The following is a 21,066-nucleotide window of genomic DNA, read 5'->3' as shown; positions in this document are numbered from 1 at the left end:
CAGGAACTATGTGTTATAAAAATAATGCCAACTACCAAATATCCTTTGAACAGTATAAGCAAAACCTTTTGGGCTCACTGTTATTCCTAATTTTTCAATAACAACATTATATAACACATTTTAATTTTCCAGAACATTTTCATGTAAGTCCCCCAACAATTCTGTAATGCAGACAGTGTGGTTGATGAGTTCCAAGATGTTAAGTGCCTCATCCAAAGTCACAGCAGAGCTTGTACAAGAACAAAGTCAAGACCAACTCTGCTACAGTTCTTCCCATTACCATGTGCTATGGTCTGAATGTTTCTGTCCCCTGCCAATCCCAAATTCATATATTGAAATCCTAACCCCCCAAGGTGATGGTATTGGGAGGTAGGGCCTTTTGTGGTTAGATCATAAGGGTGGAGCCCTCATGAATGGGATTAGTGCCTTTATAAAAGAGGCACCGAGATAGTTCCTTTGTCTCCTCTGCTCTGTGAGGACTCAGAAGGTGCAATCTATGAACCAGGATATGGGCCCTCACCAGGGCACTGAGATCTCTAGGTGCCTTGACCTTGAACTTCCAGCCTCCAGTAATTTACTTTCATTAAATATTCAGTCTATGATATTCTGTTATAGCAGCCCGAGCCCGACAAAGACATCATGCCAGAAAGTGTTTGTTGACTTGGAATCACTCTTTTTGGACAGGAAAGGCTGCAGGTACTGACCAAGGCTATGGCTGATGGAAATATAAAACCCCTGACAGAAGGCACTATGTTTTTATATAGAATTATGATCAGATATTCTAATGCAGACACAATCTTTAAAAACTATTCACTAATATAGTTAATAACATTTTATGTACTTCAACTTCATAATTTCCATTTAATAGTCAAATCTGCAAATGGAGATAAAAATTTTAATAATGTGCTTATGGTATTGTTTGTGTGCTAACATCAACACCTATGTCGGCAGAGTTTGGGCTACAGAGTGTGTTTTTTGTTTTTGTTTCATTTTTTTTTTAATTCTCTCCTAATATATAGGCCTTTTAATTTTATTTTATCTTTTAAGTCTTTCATTTGGAAATAATTTCAAGCTTACAGATAAGTTGCAAAAAAAAAAAAAAAAAAAAAAAAGAACAGTCCAACACAGAGAACACACAAAGAACGTGGATTTACCTATTGTTAATGTCTTACCCTATTTTCTTTCTCTCCTTTTTGCAGAGAAGCGGTTTTGCTGTATTGCTCAGGCTGGTCTCAAATACTTGGCCTCAAGTGATCCTCCCACCTCTGCCTCACAAAGTGCTAGGATTATAGGTGTGAGCCACTGCACCCCACCTACCCCATTTTTGTGCATCATTTAAGAACTCTCTCTATATAAACACAACAGATACACACACAATTTTTTTCCAAACCATTTAAGGTTAACTTACATACATCAGGACCCTTTACCCCTACTGAAGATGAATATAATACTTTAATGAACCATTCTAATTTTTTCAGTTGACTCAGTCATGCCCTTTATAGCATTTCCCCCTCCAGTATAGAATCCAGTTCAAGATCAATATTGCATTTAGTTGTCATGCAGCCATAGAGTTTGCAAGTGTATGACCAGCTACAATTTAAAGTAAAGGCCCTTAAGCCCTATGTGAAACTCTTGGGCCAGATGTATTATGGAATACAGAAATGTTCATCTTTTAGAGATGTAATATGGTATGTATACAACATTCTATAACACCCTCTAAGCATCATCTCAATGTACCTGCATAAAAATGTGTGAAAAATACACTAAGTGTTTACTTTGTGACTCTGTGTCACATACTGGTAACTCTTGAAATATTTCAAACTTTTTCATTATTATTTTATCTGTTATGGTGATCTGTGATCTTTGATGTTAATATTGTAATTGTTTTGGGGTGCCATGAACTTCATTCATGTAAGACAGCAAACTTAATGGGTAAATGTTGTGTGTGTTCTGACTGCTTCACCAACCAGCTGTTCCCCCATCTCTCTTCCTCTCCCTGATACTCCCTGTTCCCTAAGATACAACAATACTGAAATTAGGCCAGTTGAAAATCCTACAATGCCCTCTAAGTGTTCAAGTGAAAGAGTCACGTGTCTCTCACTTTAAATCAAAAAATAGAAATGATTAAGCTTAGTGAGGAAGGCAAGTCCAAAGCCATAATACAGGCCAAAAGCTCCCCTCTTGTGCCAAATAGGCAAGCTGTGAATGCAAAGGAAATGTTCTTGAAGGAAATCAAAAGTGCTACTCAAGTAAACACATGAATGATAAGAAAGGAAAACTGGGCTGGGTGTGGTGGCTCACGCCTGTAATCCTAGCACACTGGGAGGCCAAGGAGGGAGGATTGCTTGAGCTCAGGAGTTCGAGACTAGCCTGCGCAAGAGCCGTCTCTACTAAAAATAAAAATAAATTAGCCAAACAACTGAAAATAGAAAAAATTAGCTGGATGTGGTGGCAGCCGGACAACTAAAAACAGAAATTAGCTGGGCGTGGTGGTGTGTGCCTGTAATCCTGGCTACTCGGGAGGCTGCAAGGATCGCTTGAGCCCAAGAGTTTGAGGTTGCTATGAGCTAGGCTGACACCATGGCACTCCAGCCTGGACAACAGAGTGAGGCTCTGTCTCAAAAAAAAAAAAAAAAAAAAAAAGCAAAACAGCCTTACTGCTGATAAGGAGAAAGTTTGAATGGTTGGGTAGAAGATCCAACCAGAGACAAAGACTAATCCAGAGCAAGGCCCTACGTCTCTTCTATTCTATAAAGGCTGAGACAGGTGAGAAAGCCACAGAAAAAAGTCTGAAGCCAGCAGAGGTTGGTTCATGAGAGTTAAGGGAAGAAGCCACCTCCATAACAGAAAAGGGAAAGCAAAGCGGCAAATGCCAATGTAGAAGCTGCAGCAAATTATCCAGAAGATCTAGCCAAGATCATCGATAAAGCTGGCTACACAACAGATTTTCAATGTAGATGAAATAGTCTTTTATTAGAGATGCCACCTAGGACTTTCATTGCTAGAGAAGAGAAAGTTTCAAAGACAGGCTGACTCTCTTACCAGGGGCTAATGCACCTGGTGACTTTAAGTTGAAGCCAATGCTCATTTACCATTCTGAAAATCTTAGGGCCCTTAATAATTATGCTAAATTGGCCAGGCATGGTGGCTCATGCCCAGGATTTTGAAGTTGCTGTAAGCTACAGTGATGCCACTGCTCTCTAGTCAGGGCAACAAAGCGAGACTCTGTCTCAAAAAAGAAAACAAATTATGTTAAACCTACTCTGCCTGTGCTCTGTAAGTGGAAAAACAAAGTTTAGATGACAGCCCATCTGTTTACAGCATGGTTTACTGAATATTGTAAGCCCAATCTTGAGACCTATACTCAGAAAAAGATTCCTTTCCAAATATTACTGCTCATTGACAGTACACCTGGTCACCCAAGACCACTGATGGAGATGTACAAGAAGAGTAATGTTGTCTTCACGCCTGCTAACACAACATCCATTCTGCAGCCCATGGATACAGGAGTAATCTCGACTTTCAAGTCATTATTATTTAAGAAATACATTTTGTAAGGATATAAGTGCCATAGATACAGTGATTACTCTGATGCATCTGGGAAAAATAAATTTAAAACATTCTGGAAAGGATTCACCATTCTAGATGCCATTAAGAACATTCATGATCCATGGGAGGAGGTCAAAGTATCAATATTAACAGGAGTTTGGAAGAAACTGATTCCAACCCTCATGGATGACTTTCAGGGGGTTAAGAATTCAGTGGAAGAAGTAACTGCAGGTATGGTGGAAATAGCAAGAGAACTAGAATTAGAAGTGGAGCCTGCAGATGTGATTGAATTGCTGCAATCTCATGATAAAACTTTAACAGATGGGGAGTTGCTTCTTATGGATGAGCAAATAAAGTGGTTTCTTAAGATGGAATCTACTCCTGGTGAAGATGCTGTGATCACTGTTGAAAGGACAACAAGGGATTTTAAACAACACATACATAAACTCAGTTGATAACACAGAGTGGCAGGGCTTGGGAGGATTGACTCTAATTTTGAAAGAAGTTCTACTGTGGGTAAAATAACTATCAAACAGCATTGCATGCTATGGAGAAGTCTTTCATGAAAGGAGGACTTAATCAATGTGGCAAACTTCACTGTTGTCTTATATTAAGAAATGGCCACAGCCACTCCAACCTTCAGTGACCACCACCCTGTCACTCAGCATCCATCAACATTGAGGCAAGACCCTCCACCTATGACTCAACTGAAGGTTCAGATGATCATTAGTACTTTTTAGCAATAAAGTTTTTTAAAATTAAGGCATCTGCATTGTTTTTTTAGACATAATGCTATTGCACACTTAATAGACAACAGAAGAGTATAGTGTAAACATAACTTCAATATGCATTGGGAAACCAAAAAATGTGTGAGACTCCATTTTTATATTTGCTTTATTTTGGTGGCCTGGAACTGAACCTGCAGTATCTCCAAGATATGCCTGTAGTTTGTTTTAAAAGGCCTTTTATAATTTGGTGCTTCATCCAAAGAATATTTTTCCCTTACTGTAGCACTTTCATTTCCATAAAATAAAATCATAGAAATTGCTTCTCTATTATATGAAGGACTTTAGGACAACAAGGATGTGTTGTAGTTGTTAAAGTACTTAAAGCTTCCAAAAACAGACTTTCTAGAAAAAGAAACATAAACATGTACAGAGAAGTACAGTAAAACTATGTTGCTTCCTATTTACAGGAATGTATTTGTTCACAAGGAACTTTAGAAGAACCTGGTGGGGCCTTTAAATAGCAGGGAGTGTGTAAGAATTTAACAATTCTCTTAATTCATATAGGCAATAATCCTTCCAAAGGCGCATGTAAAATAATTTAGGCTATGCCAACTCCATGGCTTAGGATCTTGGAAAAGAGACTGAGACAGTAGATTCCATTTCTATTTAGGGAGTTCTTTATTTTTGTCAGATTTAAACCTGAGCTAATGGTCTTAACAAATGCCAGCAAATGGTTCCTCATTTGCTTGAAAAAGAAGAGTTTCTGTAAGTGGTCTTTATGTTATGCATAGACCCTGACTCTAAATATGAAGGTGTTAATATAGAGAAAGGCAGTATCTCTCTACTTGGTTCTAATCGAAACATGCATTTGATTTTCTTAAATTTTCCTGCATCTGTATAAGCAAATATAATTCAGAAAGATCTTTTGGGTTGTTTTGTTTTGTACCACGTGTTCTGATGAAACAGAACATGAATTAAAATGTATCATCACTTAGGAATTCATTAAATCAGTATTTTGTAATTTATTACCAGCATATTAAACTGTTGTACATTTTTTCCTAGTTATCCTATTTAAGGTGACTTATACCTATCTTTAAGGAAATCTGCTATCTCTAGGTTTACTGATTCTTTCTGGTTAAGTAACAATACAGAGAATATATCTGTGCAAGAGGCCATCATGTTCTCATGACAGTAAGATTATAAAATAAAAACATGGAAGGATTAAATGATCTGTCTATGATCAAAGAATCAATGATGGAGTCAGTCTAATATGTGCATTAGGCTTGAAGCTGTTCATTTGTTCATGTAGTCTCCAACTTTTATTTTATTTTTATTTTTTCTTTTAGTCTCCAATTTTTAAACAATCTGCTCTTCTGAAACTTGGTGTCAGCTTTTACAATGACAGATGTGGCTAAAGGAATCATGATCCTTTTTGCTCCAGGTGAACTGGGCCCCACAACTCAAACTGTCCCCTACCTCTACCTTAAGATTTTTTTTTTTTTTTTTTGAGAAGGAGTCTCACTCTGTTGCCTGGGCTAGAGTGCCGTGGCGTCAGCCTAGCTCACAGCAACCTCAAACTCCTGGGCTCAAGGGATCCTCCAGCCTCAGCCTCCCGAGTAGCTGGGACTACAGGCATGCGCCACCACGCCTGGCTAATTTTTTCTACATATTTTTAGTTGTGTATATCTTCAAAACTCTACCAACAATTCCTAGTCTAGTTTTCTCTTATACGAATTATAAAGTTAAATACCTTGTGGCACTAAAGAGAATTTAAAAATTAACAGAAGAGCAAATTAGAATAATCAAAATATAAACATACTAACTAATCAAAACAATCCCGTGGTGCAACGAATATTTCAACAAAGAAAAAAACACCAAGCATATCCATTTTTCTTTGCAGAAGAAAAGATACCGGGAAAGACATTGTGAAAAATAATAGAAACGGTGAAAGGAAAGGAAGTATGAGAAATGAGAACTTGGAAGGTTAAGGAGAAGGCATCTACTTAGAGCTCTCCCCATGAAATTCATTTAATTCAGAAATGGAATGGTATAATAGCATCATACTATCTTTTAGCCAAATTATTTTCATGTTAACACATAACCAAGGACAAGCATTTGAAGGTCTGAGGTAGAAAGCAGGGTAGGCAATTCTGAATACGGACATACTGCATGCAAAGGGAATGGAAGAGGGAGCTGCCCCCAGTAACGTGGTGGTGGTGGTGGTGGGGTGTTATCCAGGATGTGCCACCAGAAGTTCAGAGGTAAGAGGGTGCCAGAAACAATCAGCAAAATTTACCTCGAATTCGCCCAACAACCTGAAAAGTGGAATTAATTGCCCTCTCTCTTCCACTACTAAGGCCATGGGCCACCACCATCCCTACCACCTGGGAATGGGAGGGTGGCCCTGTCTCTGCACCAGCACTGTTAGCCCAGCAGAGCATTTAGTCACTGAGGACTCTGCATCAGCCGGCAAGCCCGGCCATTTCTGGAGTGGCCATGTAGAAACCTCATTCCAAGCCTAACCAACCGACTCCCAAATAAACACTAGAAACACAAATTTTGTTTCAATTGAGGATGGCTAGAGGATAGGGTATACTTATATTGAAAGAATAATAAACAAGGAACATGGGCATTTCCCCAGTTTTTTCAGCTTGAGGGGTGGAGTGGTGAAGACTATAGACATGACATAGGTTTTTTAAAAGGTCAGACTTGTGGCTCTGCAAACATCTGTCCAGTTTAAATGCTACCTAACCTTTAAGTAAAACAAGTTTTCATACTATACTCCTTCAGTAAAATTTTGGAAAGGCCTCTTTTGAGCCATAATAATTACAAAATAAACAGCTCTCCAGAGTGAGAAGCTCATTATTTCAGCTGTGCCTTTTATCCCCCTGAAAATATGGGGACAATGGTCCGATGTACAGAGGCACAAATATAAAGGTAAATCTTTTTAAAAATCATTATTCCCATGTACCTATTCGCTGATAACACATAAACAACTACATTTATCAGTGTAGCACAGCAACTACGGATTACTAGTCAAAATGCGTATATGTAACTTAAACACAGACATCTTATGGTTCTCCAGCATAATAGTATTTCTCTGCAAGTTACATATTCTCCTCTCTGTTGACCTATGGAAAACTAATTCTGAAAAATGGGGATTAACACAGCTTCCTATGTACTTGTGTATATATATTACATATGTATGATACACATGGAACAAAACAAAACCCGAGTAAATGTAATATAATTATTACCCTCAAGTAATTTAACAGAATTGTTAGGACCTTGGAATTTTCCACAATCAAGCTATAATATTTATTGGCTTTCCTATGGGTTAAACAAGCCTTATATTCTGATTTAAGAAAAAAGACACTTAGAGGCTCAAGTATAGACCTACACAAAGTAAATACACTTATAATTTATCTCCCATTCTAGTTTTTCATATTTTTAATCTAAGTGCATAATTACCATTCATCTAAGTGCACAACTGTTGTAAACTTGGACTGTATTGCCAGCTAATAAGCGGTTTAGATACGATTAAAGAAGATCAACACAGAGGGCAAATGAAGGGTAAAACTTACGACTGCCAATCACTGAACAGATAAGGTTTGGAGGTCTTCAACTTGGCTTTGTAGAACATGCTATAATGATATCAATCCAAAGCTGACATTAATGTTTGTAATACAAAACAGTAATTAACATTTTAACCATCACTGAGTTGCTTAAAAAGCAACACAGAAAAATAGATTTCAAACTAACCAAGTCATACGTTTACAGAAATTAAAAGAGGAACGATTACAATGGGAAAACAAAGATTCTGTCTTAAAATATAAAAGCACAGTTCTCTGTGCTGGTATTCACATATTATTTAAAAACTAATAAACCAAAAATACGCCACCCTGATGAAGAGATCAAACATCCTGCCCAAGGACAGCAGGATCCACCCGCCTCGGCCTCCCAGAGGGCTAGGATTACAGGCATGAGCCACCGCGCCCGGCCTATTGTACCACCATAAAAAAACCTTAGAATAGCTTCATAGATATAAAACTTATAATTTTAGTACATCTACAGATCTTAATTTAGATTAATTGTAGTTAGTAAATTGTTGACTGGGAAAAAAATGAAGTACTGATACAAGCTGTAACAGGGATGAACTTTGAAAACATACGGAGCGAAAGTAGCTAGTCATAGAGGACCATAAATTGCATGACTCCATTTTGATGAAATGTCCGGAAAGGACAAATCTATACAGACAAAGTAGATCACTGGTTGCCTAGGGCTGGAGGGGATGGAAGGTTGGAGGATTATGTCTACAAGGGGTGAGATTTTTTTTTTTAGAGTAAGAAAAATGTTCTAATGTGAGTTGTATTGATGAATATAAAACTTTATAAATACACAAAAAAGTCATTCAACTGTACAATTTAAACAGGTGAATTACATCTCAAAAGTATTTTTTATAAAGAAATACAGAAACTCTACAAGTATGTTAAATCTACTGATATCTAATTTGCTACAACTATTACAACATAGAAATGTTACTGACAAATGGTTGGTAGAAACTATGGGCAGCTGTACCCGTTTGTCCTCTCCTGTCATGATGATGCTTTGGGACAACCACACCCCCCCAACCCTCCCATCCAACTCCCCTGGCCCGAAACAATGAGCTCACAGGCCTGCACATCCACACTCTGGCTCAGCAATGCTCTCCTCTCACTGGGGTCTCTTACCTGTCCAGAGAAGCTGCTGTTGGATGGTCCAGGATGGCCCCATCTGGGATGATTCACCTCACACCTCATCCCTCAGCCAGAGCCCAGGCACACGCTCACAGCAGTGGCACAGAAAAACACAAGTCTGTCCTGAGCCTCCTCAGGTGTCACATCAGCAGGCATCCCATTGACCAGAACAAGTCACATGGCCTGACTCAGAGTCAAGGGTCCAGAGAAGCAGCGCTGTCTCTTCAATGGAAGAAACTGAGGAGTCTCCACGTGGAGAAGGGGATGCATCTGTGGAGGGTGAAGAATGGGGACCCCCCGACACAGGAGCCTCCTGCAGCAGCTTATGTGACCGGCACAGAGTGTGTGTTCTGTAAAACGTTAAAGAGAACAGATATAAGCATTTCCCAGTGTTACCCTCTTCCCGTTTTCACTTAAAGTTTCCCCCAGAGACTTTAAAACATCTTGCTTTTTCGGTTTAATGATAGATATTAAATGATGGAAACATTTCATATTTTTATATTTTAGTTTGCATGGCTGCATAATTCAAGCAGTTTTAAAAGCAACTAAGGTCTAATTTGTAATGGCAAATTCTGGTATAAATGCCAGCGGGTAACACTGTGTGACATGAGCTTCATGACTTCCTTTTTAATTGTAAGAACTTTTAGCTTTTGCAAAGATACTTTTTAAAATGCCTTTCTAGATTTTCTACTTTTATCACAGAAATACATGCTTGCATTTAAAAGTATAAATTGGCATAAGGAAATGTTAACAACTACCCCCTATACACACAATTCCATTCTCCATTGATTTCTCCTTGATGTTTGTCTTTCTTCATGTTCATGCACATAATCACAGAACTAAGATGAATATAATTATAGTATGATTTTGTTCTTCACTGTGCACTAGGTTAACATTTTGGATTTGCATTTTTCATTTCCAGAGAGTGGAAATGGCATCCTATTTTGCCTGTCTAAAATCAGTTTGAATCCTAAATGGCTCTTGTAAAGCACGGCCTTGAAGACAGGCTTTTTGTTGCCATTGTCTCCACCCCATGGACTGTGAGTATGGCTTATGTTAATTAAATAACAAGGGCTCACCTGACAGCGTTGGCCTTCTATCCACAGACATAAATCAAAAGGAAGGAAATTTTACTTCATCAGAGTTATTTTTTTCATTTTTAAGTGGTTGCTGTGGTTGATTTTTCGAGGGATTTCAAAGTGGTGGCTTGAAGTGGGGAACTGAAGCCCCTTCTAGCTAAATGCCTTAAGAAAAAGAAATAAAAGATATATAGGTTGGGAAGGAAGAAATAAAATGCTCTTTGCTTACAGATAACTCAATTTTCTATGTAGAAAAATCCCAAAGAACCAACAAAGTCTTCCTCTATATGAGGAAAACTACAAAACCGTTGAAAGGAATCAAAATCTAAATAAACGAAGAGATTTTTTCATGTTCATAGATAACAGAACTAAATGTTAAGATGATAATTCTCTTACTTGATCCATAAATTCAAAACAATTCCATTCAAAACATCAGCAAGTTATTTTGACAACATGAAAGTGACAAACTCATTCTAAAGTTTATACGGAAAAGGTAAAAGACCCGCAGTAGCCAACAATATCAGAGGGGAGGAACAAAGTTGAAGGACTTGCAAATTGATCAACCAAACAGAACAGAGAAACCAGAAATAAAAGCACAGAAACATAGTCAATTGACCTTTTCGAAAAAGGCAAAGGCAGTTTAACGGAGGAAGGACAGCCTTTTCAAAAATGATGGTGGAACCCCTGCATATCTATATGCCAAAAAAAGAAAAGCAAAAGAAAGAATCGAGACAGTCCTTCCTTCTCAAAAATTAACTGAAAGTGAATCTTAGACCTAATTTTATAACTCATGTTATTTTTACTTGACAAACCCTAATAGTATACATCTATGGGGTAAACTGTCATGTTCTGATACATGTATAAATTGCGGAATAATTGAACCAAGGTTGTTAACACATCCATCGGCCCAATCACCTATCGTTTTTGTGGTGACACATCTGAAGTTACTATCTTAGCTATTTTGAAATCTACAATACGTTATTATTGACTACAGTCGCCCTGCTGTGCAACAGATTTCACAACCTAGTCCTGTGTGCAACTGGGTACCTGAGGCCCACACCCCGCCCCAACACCCCTCGGGTAATCATCATTCTACTCTCCACTTCCACGGCTCAACTTCTCAGACCTCAATTAAAACACAAAACGTAAAACTTCTATAAAACAGCACAGGAGAGAATACACTTCTAGGTAACCTTGGGTTTGGCAATGACTTTTCAGATAACACCACCGAAGTAAAATCTACGAAAGAAAATATTGGTATGTCTTTGCTAATATCAAAAACTTTTGCCTGAGAAAGAAAGTATTAAGAGAAGGGAGAAACAAGCGAGGCACGGACTGGGAGTCAGTATTCGCAAGACACGCACCTTACCGGAGACTCGCAGTTAAGGGCAGCGGTGCGGCCGCCCGCCGGCTAGGGACGCGGCTGCAGCCGGGACTCTCCTTCACTGTCGCCGAAAACCCAGGGGGCGCGCAGGCGGCGTCAGGGGGGCGCAGGAGGCGTCACGGGGGGCGCAGGCGGCGTCAGGGGGGCGCAGGCGGCGTCACGGGGGAGCAGGCGGCGTCAGGGGTCGCGCAGGCGGCGTCACGGGGGAGCAGGCGGCGCCAGGGGGCGCGCAGGCGGCGTCATGGGGGGCGCAGGCGGCGTCACGGGGGAGCAGGCGACATCAGGGGGCGCGCAGGCGGCGTCAGGGGGCACGCAGGTGGCGTGAGGCTGGGCGCGCAGGCGGCATCAGGGGGGCGCAGGCGGCGCGCAGGAGGCATCACGGGGACGCAGGCGGCATCAGGGGGGCGCAGGGGGCGTCAGGGGGCACGCAGGCGGCGTGAGGCGGGGCGCGCAGGCGGGGTCAGGGGGCACGCAGGCGGCGTCAGGGGGCGCGCAGGCGGCGTCACGGGGCGCGCAGGCGGCGTCAGGGGGCACGCAAGCGGCGTGAGGCGGGGCGCGCAGGCGGCGTCACGGGGGTCGCAGGCGGCGTCCGGCGGCGTCACGGGGCGCGCAGGCGGCGTCAGGCGGCGCGCAGGCGGTGTGAGGCGGAGCACGCAGGCGGCGTCACGGGGTCGCAGGCGGCGCCAAGGGGCGCGCAGGCGGCGTGAGGGGGGGCGCGGGCGGCGTCAGGCGGCGCGCAGGCGGCGTCAGGCGGGGCGCAGGCGGCGTCAGGGGGCGCGCGGCCGGCGTCACGGGGCGCGCAGGGGGCGCCCAGGCGGCGTCAGGGGGGGCGCAGGCGGCGCCAGGGGGCGCGCAGGCGGCGTCACGGGGGGCCCAGGCGGCGTCAGGCGGCGCGCAGGCGGCGTCAGGCGGCGCGCAGCCGGCGTCGCGGAGGCGCAGGCGGCGTCAGGCGGCGCGCAGGCGGCGTCACGGGGGCGCGCGGGCGGCGTCAGGCGGGGCGCAGGCGGCGTCCCGGGGGAGCAGGCGGTGTCAGGCGGCGCGCGGGCGGCGTCAGGCGGGCGCAGGCGGCGTCAGGCGGCGCGCGGCCGGCGTCGCGGGGGCGCAGGCGGCGCGCAGGCGGCGTCACGGGGGGCGCAGTCGGCGTCAGGCGGCGCGCAGCCAGCGTCGCGGGGGCGCAGGCGGCGTCAGGCGGTGCGCAGGCGGCGTCACGGGGGCGCAGGCGGCGTCAGGGGGCACGCAGGCGGTGTGAGGCGGGGCGCGCAGGCGGCGTCACGGGGGGGCGCAGGCGGCGGCAGTAGGTGTCAGGGGGCGCGCAGGCGCACAGAGGAGGGCGCTGGGTCAGGTGACTTAGGGGGCGGCTGAGGCGCCGCGGCGGCGGGCAGGACTAGCGTGGAGGCGCCACGGCGCGGACGCCGCTGTGCCGACAGGGAAGAGTAGGCGTCGGCGGCGTCCGTGGCGGCCTTGGCGGGCTGCAGAGATGAAGACGTGGCGGCCCCTCGGGCGGCTGGAGCGGCAGCACTCGGAGGGGAGCACAGGGCGGCGGCGCTGCGGCAGCGGGCGGGACCGCCCTGGACGCTCCCCGGCGCGCACCGGCAGGAGGCGGCGCACCGTGAGGTGAGCGAGAGGGCCCGGAGCCCGGCCGGGCGCTGCTGCTGCGCACGGACCTCCGGTTGGTCGTGCCCGCGGGGCTGGCGGCGCGCCGGGCTCGGTCACAGGCAGCCTTGGCCTCGCGGGTGGCGGTCGCTGTGCGGCGGCGCTGGCGGCTGTGGGGCCCGGGCCGCGGGAGGGTCGCGACCCCGCCCCTCCCCCGGCCGTCCCGCCCCGAGTCCCAGACGCTGATTGAAGGCGGCGGCGGCGCTCAGAGCGGGGCGGCCTCGCGCCTGGGCTAGTGGACCTGCCCTGGTCACGTGGAGGGGACGTGTCCCTATCCGGGACGGGGGGCCGCCGTGGGTGGCACCTGCCCAGGAGCACTTCTGTGGGCTGGCGCGCTGTGGCCGGCGGAGTTTCGCACGCCGCGGTTGCAGTTACCGCCAAGCGGGAAACTGTCCACTCGGCCCCCAGACTCACCTGAAATTCATTTTGACGCAGAACTTGGGCGGGAGGGTGGGAGGGGATCGCATGGTTAATGCAGCACTCGGCACCAGACAGAGAGATTTAATGACAGTTTTGCTGAGGGCTCAGGGGTCGTACTAATTTCTTGAAGCAATTTTCTCCGGTAACCCGAATCTTCTCTCTCCTTTTTATTTTTCAACACCAACTTTATTTTCTTGGGAAACTTATTTTTCCCTTAACTCTTTTCCTCCTTCACTTTCCGCAAAGAGTCTGCTAACCAACACCTGTGACTTTATTTTCTTTAATTGTTACTGCACATGACAACATTGTGAATGGTGGCCTTCCTTGACCTTTTTGGATTTGTGGTGGTGTGTTAAATTGACCTTGTTTAAATGATTTGCTTGAATTAGAGTCCCCGTTTTCCAGGTGGCTGTGCCCTTACTGCTAGTCCTGAAATCTTCTTGCCTACTTGCGTCTGGGAATTTAACTTTGAGAGGAAGAGAGTGAATATGAATACGTGAAAAATAAGGTGATGTGTAATGATGGCACTTTGTATTTTTCACAGTACACTATAATTTACCACTGCAAAGCAGTTTTATAGGCTGTGCGAACTCACTTGGCCATTGACCAAAAGGTTTTGAAGGTGGTGGTGGTTTTTGTTTTTTTGTTTTTTTTTTTTGTAGTTGCTGTCAAGACAGTCATTTAAGAAGGCTGAAGAAAAATTGGAAAAGTTTGAACTAGAAGAGAAGGAAAGAGGGTATAGTTTGAAGTGGAGACAAGGTCGACAGAAGGTAGTCATCTGTGTTAGTCACCAGCTTTCTGATTCCTTAAGTCCAAAACTTAGGAAAGCAATTTCTGATGTATATTACATGTGCATGTTTTAAACTTTTTTGTATTGGCTGAAACGATTGAGTTTTTATTTGATCCCATAAAATTTTTTTGTTTGAAATTTTATGTGTTTCAAAAACAGTAAAGAAAATTCTTTCTCATTAAAGGTGCAGATTACCTGATGTGAAATCATATTACAACTTTTAGCCTTCAGTTACTAGAAGGATAAGGTTTTCTTTCATACTCTGTATGCTAGGTTTGTATTGTATGATGCTGTTCTCCATAACCCAAAGTTCAGTTAAATAGCTGATGCAGTTTTAAATGTAAAATAGTAACAGGGGAGGAATCATTAGACATAGTCATTTTCTTTCACAATTATTTGCTACAAACATGTGGCGATGTAACAAAACAGAAATTAGTGTCTCCTTATATCCAAAAAGGGTTTTACTGGTGATTCTCTGGTGGTGGTATATAGTTTTATGAGGCAAATTTTGATTATGAGGAGACAGATGTATTAGGACCAAACAAATGAAGAAATGACTTGCTAAAGTGAAATAAAATATTTTATTTGCACTCAGCTTTTTGGAGACAAAAATTTTTCTTTTGTAGGATTGTGTATAGTAGGTAAACATCACAGCATCCTAAAGCAGTGGCTGATGAAGCTAACTGCCATGTTTTAGACCAGTAGTTCCCCTCATTTACTTTAATGTAAAATTACTGAAAATGAAAACTAATATTTGTGTGGGACTAAAGAATTGTCTTTTGGTTTCTAGTTTTATGGAAACTACAGAAACTGAAAGATTTAGAGATTTGAAGCTGCAGAAAAAAAATAGTGTTGAATGCTAATAATGTTATGGGCACTGTGCTTTGTATGTGTTGTCTCATTTAATCCTCACACCAAACTTGTCAGGTAGATATCAGCATTTTATAAATGAGGAAACTTAAGCCTTAAAGATGAATGTAAACCCATTGTGAGTCAGGACTTGACATAGGTCTGTCTGACTCTGCTTTGTATTCTTACTGACACTGCTCTACTTCTGCCTCTTTCCTCTTAACACTCTTTCATGGTATTGTGACATGGAATGGGCCTTTGATGTTGATTTAGTAATATAGGGAGACCCAATTGCTGCCCCAAATTTATAAGTGGCTGATCATGTTGACATAGTAGAGCTAATTGGCAGAATCTTTCTTAGTATTTGTGATTCTCTTTTGGTTACGGGTCAAAAACTTCCTTAGAGTCTACATAAGAATACCCTTCTTGTTGGTGAACAATCCAGTTTTAAAGCATTTCACTAATTTGAAAAAGACAATCACTTATACATCTGTAGCCAAAAAGCAGTGTGTAAGTGAAGTCAGTGGCAGGTGCCTGTAGTCCTAGCTACTGTAGAGGCTGAGGTGGGGGGATCGAATCCAGCCAGGGCAACATGCTGAAACCCCGTCTCAATCAATCAATCAATGGCAGTGTGTAGCAGAACTGCAGTATATACACACAGGTGCTTTAGATTTTTTTTTTTATCAGATTTTATCTTTTCAGATTATCGGTGGCTTTAATGTAAGATCCTGGTATCGTTCAAGGCTTCTTTTTTATTTTTTTTAAATTTATTATTTATTTTTTTTCCAGCTTATTATGAGGGTACAAAAGTTCAGGTTAACATATATTGCCCATGCCCCCCCATTCCCCAGAGTCTGAGCTTCAAGCGTGTCCATTCCCCAGACAGTGCACATCACACTCGTCATGTAGGTATACACCCATCCCCTCCCCCCACCCCCCACCTCTGTCGGATACCCAATTGGTGTTATTCCCAAATGTGCACTTAGGTGATGATCAGGGAAACCGATTTGCTGGTGAGTACATGTGGTGCTTATTTTTCCATTCTTGGGATACTTCACTTAATAGAATGGGTTCCAACTCTCTCCAGGAGAACAAAAGAGATTCTGTATCACCGTTATTTCTGATAGCTGAGTAATACTCCATGGTGTACGTATACCACATTTTACTAATCCATTCATGAATTGATGGGCATTTGGGTTCTTTCCACATCTTGGCAGTTGTGAATTGTGCTGCTATAAACATTCAGGTGCAGGTGTCTTTTCTATAGAATGACTTTTGTTCTTTTGGGTAGATGCCCAATAATGGGATTGCTGGATCGAATGGTAGGTCTACTTGAATCTGTTTAAGGTATCTCCATATTGCTTTCCACTAGGGTTGCACTAGTTTGCAGTCCCACCAGCAGTGTATGAGCTGTGTCTCTGCATCCACATTCACGCCAACATGTGTTGTTTTGGGACTTTTTGATAAAGGCCATTCTCACTGGAATTAAGTGATATCTCATTGTGGTTTTGATTTGCATTTCCCTGATGATTAGAGATGTTGAGCATTTTTTCATATGTTTGTTAGCCATTCTCATATCTTCTTTTGAAAAATTTCTATTCATGTCGTTTGCCCAGTTTTTGATAGGGTTGTTTGATTTTTTCTTACTGATTTTCCTGAGTTCTAAATAGATTCTTGTTATCAGTCCTTTATCTGATGTGTAGTATGCGAAAATTTTTTTCCTTTCTGTAGGTTGTCTGTTTATTCTTGTGACTGTTTCTTTGGCTGTGCAGAAGCTTTTTAATTTGATCAGGTCCCATTTATTTTTGTTGCTGTGATTGCCTTAGGGGGTCTTCCTCATAAATTCTTTGCCTAGGCCAATGTCTGTAAGAGTCTTTCCTACATTCTCTTCTAAAATTGTAATCGTTTCACACCTAAGAGTTAAGTCTGTTATTATGCTCCGTGATTTGATTTTTGTGAGAGGTGAAAGCTGTGGGTCCGGTTTCAGTCTTCTACATGTGGCTGTCCAATTTTCCCAGCAGCATTTATTGAATAAGGATTCTTGTCCCCAGAGTATGTGTTTGTCTTCTTTGTCAAAGATTAGATGGCTGTATGAGGATGGTTTTATATTTGGATTTTCTGTTCTGTTCCACTGGTCTGTGTCCCTACACTTGTGCCAATGCCAAGCAGTTTTAAGAACCACAGCCTTGTAGTATAGTTTGAAGTCTGGCAAATTAATACCTCCCATATTGTTTTTATTGCTTAAAATTGCTTTTGCTAAACGGGGTCTTCTCTGGTTCCATACAAAGCATAAAATTATTTTTTCTGTATCTGTGAAAAATGATGTTGGTAATTTAATAGGGATTGCATTGAATCTGTAGATCACTTTGGGTAGTATAGACATTTAACAATGTTGATTCTTCCGATCCACGAGCATGGTATGGTTTTCCACCTATTTACATGCTCTGCAGTTTCCTTCCTCAGTGTTTCATAGTTCTCCTTGTAGAGGTCCTTTACCTCTTTAGTTAAATATATTCCTAGGTATTTTGTTTTCTTTGTTGTTATTTTGAAGGGTATTGAGTCCTTAATTTGGTTCTCTGATTAACTGTTATTGGCATATGTGAATGCCTCTGATTTGTGTGTATTGATTTTGTAACGTGAGACTTTACTGAATTCATTGATCAATTCCAGGAGTCTGTTGGTTGAATCCTTGGGGTTTTCCAGATATAACATCGTATCATCAGCAAAGAGTGAGAGTTTGAGTTCTTCTTTCCCTATTTGGACTTCCTTGATTCTGCTCTCTTGCCTGATAGCTCTCGCAAGGACTTCCAATACTATCTTGAAAAATAATGGGGATAGTGGGCAGCCTGGTCTCGTTCCAGTTCTGAGTGGGAATGCTTTCAGTTTTTCCCCATTCAGTATGATGTTGGCTGTGGGTTTGTCATATATGGCTTGTATCATTTTTAGGTAGGTCCCATCTATGCCTATTTTGTTAAGCATTCTTATCATAAAAGGGTGTTGAATTTTGTCAAATGCTTTTTCTGCATCTATTGAGAGGATCATATGGTCTTTATTTTTGCTTCCATTTATGTGGTGGATTACATTTATAGATTTGCGTATGTTAAACCATCCCTGCATCTCTGGGATGAAGCCCACTTGGTCGTGATGGATTATTTTTTTGATAAGCACTTGGATTCGATTTGGTAGGATTTTATTGAGAATTTTTGCATCTATATTCATAAAACATATTAGTCTGTAGTTTTTTTTTTTTTTTGCATCGTTTCCTGGTTTTGGTATCAATGTTATGTTGGCTTGGTAAAATGTGTTGGGGAGAATTCCATTGTTCTCGATATTGCAGAATAGTTTATGTGGGATGGGCACCAGTTGTTCTTTATAGGTGTGGTAAAATTCGGGTGTGAACCCATCTGGACCAGGGCTTTTCTTTTTGGGAAGGTTTTTTATTGCTGTTTCGATTTTTTTTTTTCTTTCTTTCTTTTTTTTTTTTTTATTTCAGCTCTTCATGGGGCTACAAAAGCTCAGGTTATATACATTGTCCATGTCCTGCCCATCCCCCTGAGTCAGAGCCTCAGGCGTGTCCATTCTCCAGACAGTGCTCCTGGCATTCACCATGTAGTCATACCTCTATCCCCTCCCCCCCCACCTCCCCGAGTCAGCACCTTCAAGCATGACCATTCCCCATTCCCCAGACGGTGCGCAACGCACTCATCATGTAGGCATACGTCTCCGCCCCCCACTCCCGGTCTCAGTCTGATATCCAATTGGTATCCTTCCTCAATGTGCATTTAGGTGATGATCAGGGAAACCAGTTTTCTGGTGAGTACATGTGATGCTTGTTTTTCCATTCTTTGGATACTTCACTTAATACAATGGGTTCCAACTCTCTCCAGGAGAACCAAAGAGATATTGTATCACCGCCATTTCTTATAGCTGAGTAGTACTCCATGGTATACATATACCACAGTTTACTAATCCATTCGTGGATTGATGGGCACTTGGGTTGTTTCCACATCTTTGCGATTGTGAATTGTGCTGCTGTAAACATTTGGGTACAGATGTCTTTGTTATAGAATGACTTTTGTTCTTCTGGGTATGTGTCCAATAATGGGATTGCTGGATCGAATGGTAGGTCTGCTTGAATCTGTTTAAGGTATCTCCATAATGCTTTCCACAGGGGTTGCACTAGTTTGCATTCCCACCTGCAGTGTATGAGTGTTCCTGTCCATCCGCATCCACGCCAACATGTGTTGTTTTGAGATTTTTTGATAAAGGCCATTCTCACCGGAGTTAAGTGGTATCTCATTGTGGTTTTGATTTGCATTTCCCTGATGATTAGGGATGTTGAGCATTTTTTCATACGTTTTTTAGCCATTCTTATATCTTCTTTTGAAAAATTTCTATTCATGTCATTTGCCCAGTTTTTGATAGGATTGTTTGATTTTTTCTTGCTGATTTTCCTGAGTTCTAAATAGATTCTTGTTATCAGTCTTTTATCTGATGTGTAGTATGTGAAAATTTTTTCCCATTCTGTAGGCTGTCTGTTTATTTTCGTGACTGTTTCTTTGGCTGTGCAGAAGCTTTTTAATTTAATCAGGTCCCATTCATTCATTTTTGTTGTTGCTGTGATTGCCTTAGGGGTTTTCTTCATAAATTCTTTGCCTAGACCAATGTCTGTAAGAGTCTTTCCTACATTTTCTTCTAGAATTCTAATCGTTTCCCATTTAAGGTTTAAATCTGTTATCCACCGTGAGTTGATTTTTGTGAGAGGTGAAATCTGTGGGTCCTGTTTCAGTCTTCTACATGTGGCTATCCAGTTTTCCCAGCACCATTCATTGAATAGGGATTCTTGTCCCCAGAGTATGTTTTTGTCTATTTTGTCAAAGATTAGATGGCTATATGAGGATGGTTTTATATTTGGGTTTTCTGTTCTGTTCCACTGGTCTGTGTCCCTGCCCTTGTGCCAATACCAGGCAGTTTTAAGAACCACAGCTTTGTAGTATAGTTTGAAGTCTGGCAAACCAATACCTCCCATTTTGTTTTTATTGCTTAAAATTGGTTTTGCTATACGGGGTCTTCTCTGATTCCATACAAAGCGTACAATTATTTTTTCTAAATCTGTGAAAAGTGATGTTGATAATTTGATAGGAATTTCATTGAATCTATAGATCACTTTGGGTAGTATAGACATTTCAACAATGTTGATTTTTCCAATCCACGAGCATGGTATGGATTTCCCGATTTCAGTGCTTGCTATTGGTCTATTCAGGAATTCTATTTCTTCCTGGTTGAGCCTGGGAAGGCTATGTGTTTCTAAAAACTTGCCCATTTCCTCCACATTTTCCAGTTTGCGTTCATAAAGATTTTTGTAGAATTCATAGATGATATCATGTATCTCTGTGGCATCAGTTGTGATTTCTCCTTTCATATTCCTGATGGAGGTTATTAGAGATTTTTCTTTTCTGCTCTTGGTTAGTCTAGCCAGAGGTGTGTCTATTTTGTTTATCTTTTCAAAGAACCAACTTTTTGTTTTATTAATTTCCCTTATGGTTTTTTTGTTGGCCTTTTCGTTTAGTTCTTATTTGATCTTCATAATTTCTCGCCTTCTGCTGGGTTTGAGATCAGTCTGTTCTTTCTCCAGCTCTTTGAGTCTATTCATTAGGTTGTCTATTTGTAAGTTTTATGTCTTTTTGATATAAGCATTTATGGAAATGAATTTTCCTCTCAGAACTGCTTTAGCTGTGTGTCCCACAGATTTTGATAAGTTGTGTCTCCTTTTTCATTTAATTCAAAGAATCTTTTGATTTCTGTCTTGATTTCTTCATTTATAAAATAATCGTTCAGGAGTAGGTTGTTTAACTTGCATGACTTTGGGTAGGAATGA

The 21,066-nt window shown here is 42.2% G+C and overlaps 1 long non-coding RNA gene across 6 annotated transcripts in view; it reads right to left on the bottom strand.

The window, feature by feature from the left end:
- Positions 1-11,608, bottom strand: part of LOC123638156 — a 31,499-nt gene extending 19,891 nt beyond the window's left edge. For 2 of the 6 annotated variants that reach the window (XR_006735208.1, XR_006735206.1), the window contains exons 1-3: positions 11,457-11,607; positions 10,093-10,257; positions 9,008-9,363 (exon numbers count right to left, since the gene is read on the bottom strand). This is a non-coding gene — a long non-coding RNA (uncharacterized LOC123638156). Of the gene's footprint in view, positions 1-7,861; positions 7,922-9,007; positions 9,364-10,092; positions 10,258-11,456 lie in introns of all 6 variants that reach the window. The other 4 variants (XR_006735207.1, XR_006735211.1, XR_006735209.1 and 1 more) reach the window with 4 other exon arrangements.
- Between the last annotated feature and the right edge of the window lie 9,458 nt (positions 11,609-21,066).

Source organism: Lemur catta, chromosome 5 (genome assembly GCF_020740605.2).
Source record: "Lemur catta isolate mLemCat1 chromosome 5, mLemCat1.pri, whole genome shotgun sequence".
Classification (NCBI taxonomy): Eukaryota; Metazoa; Chordata; class Mammalia; order Primates; family Lemuridae; genus Lemur; species Lemur catta.
This window is presented reverse-complemented; position numbering and strand designations above follow the sequence as displayed.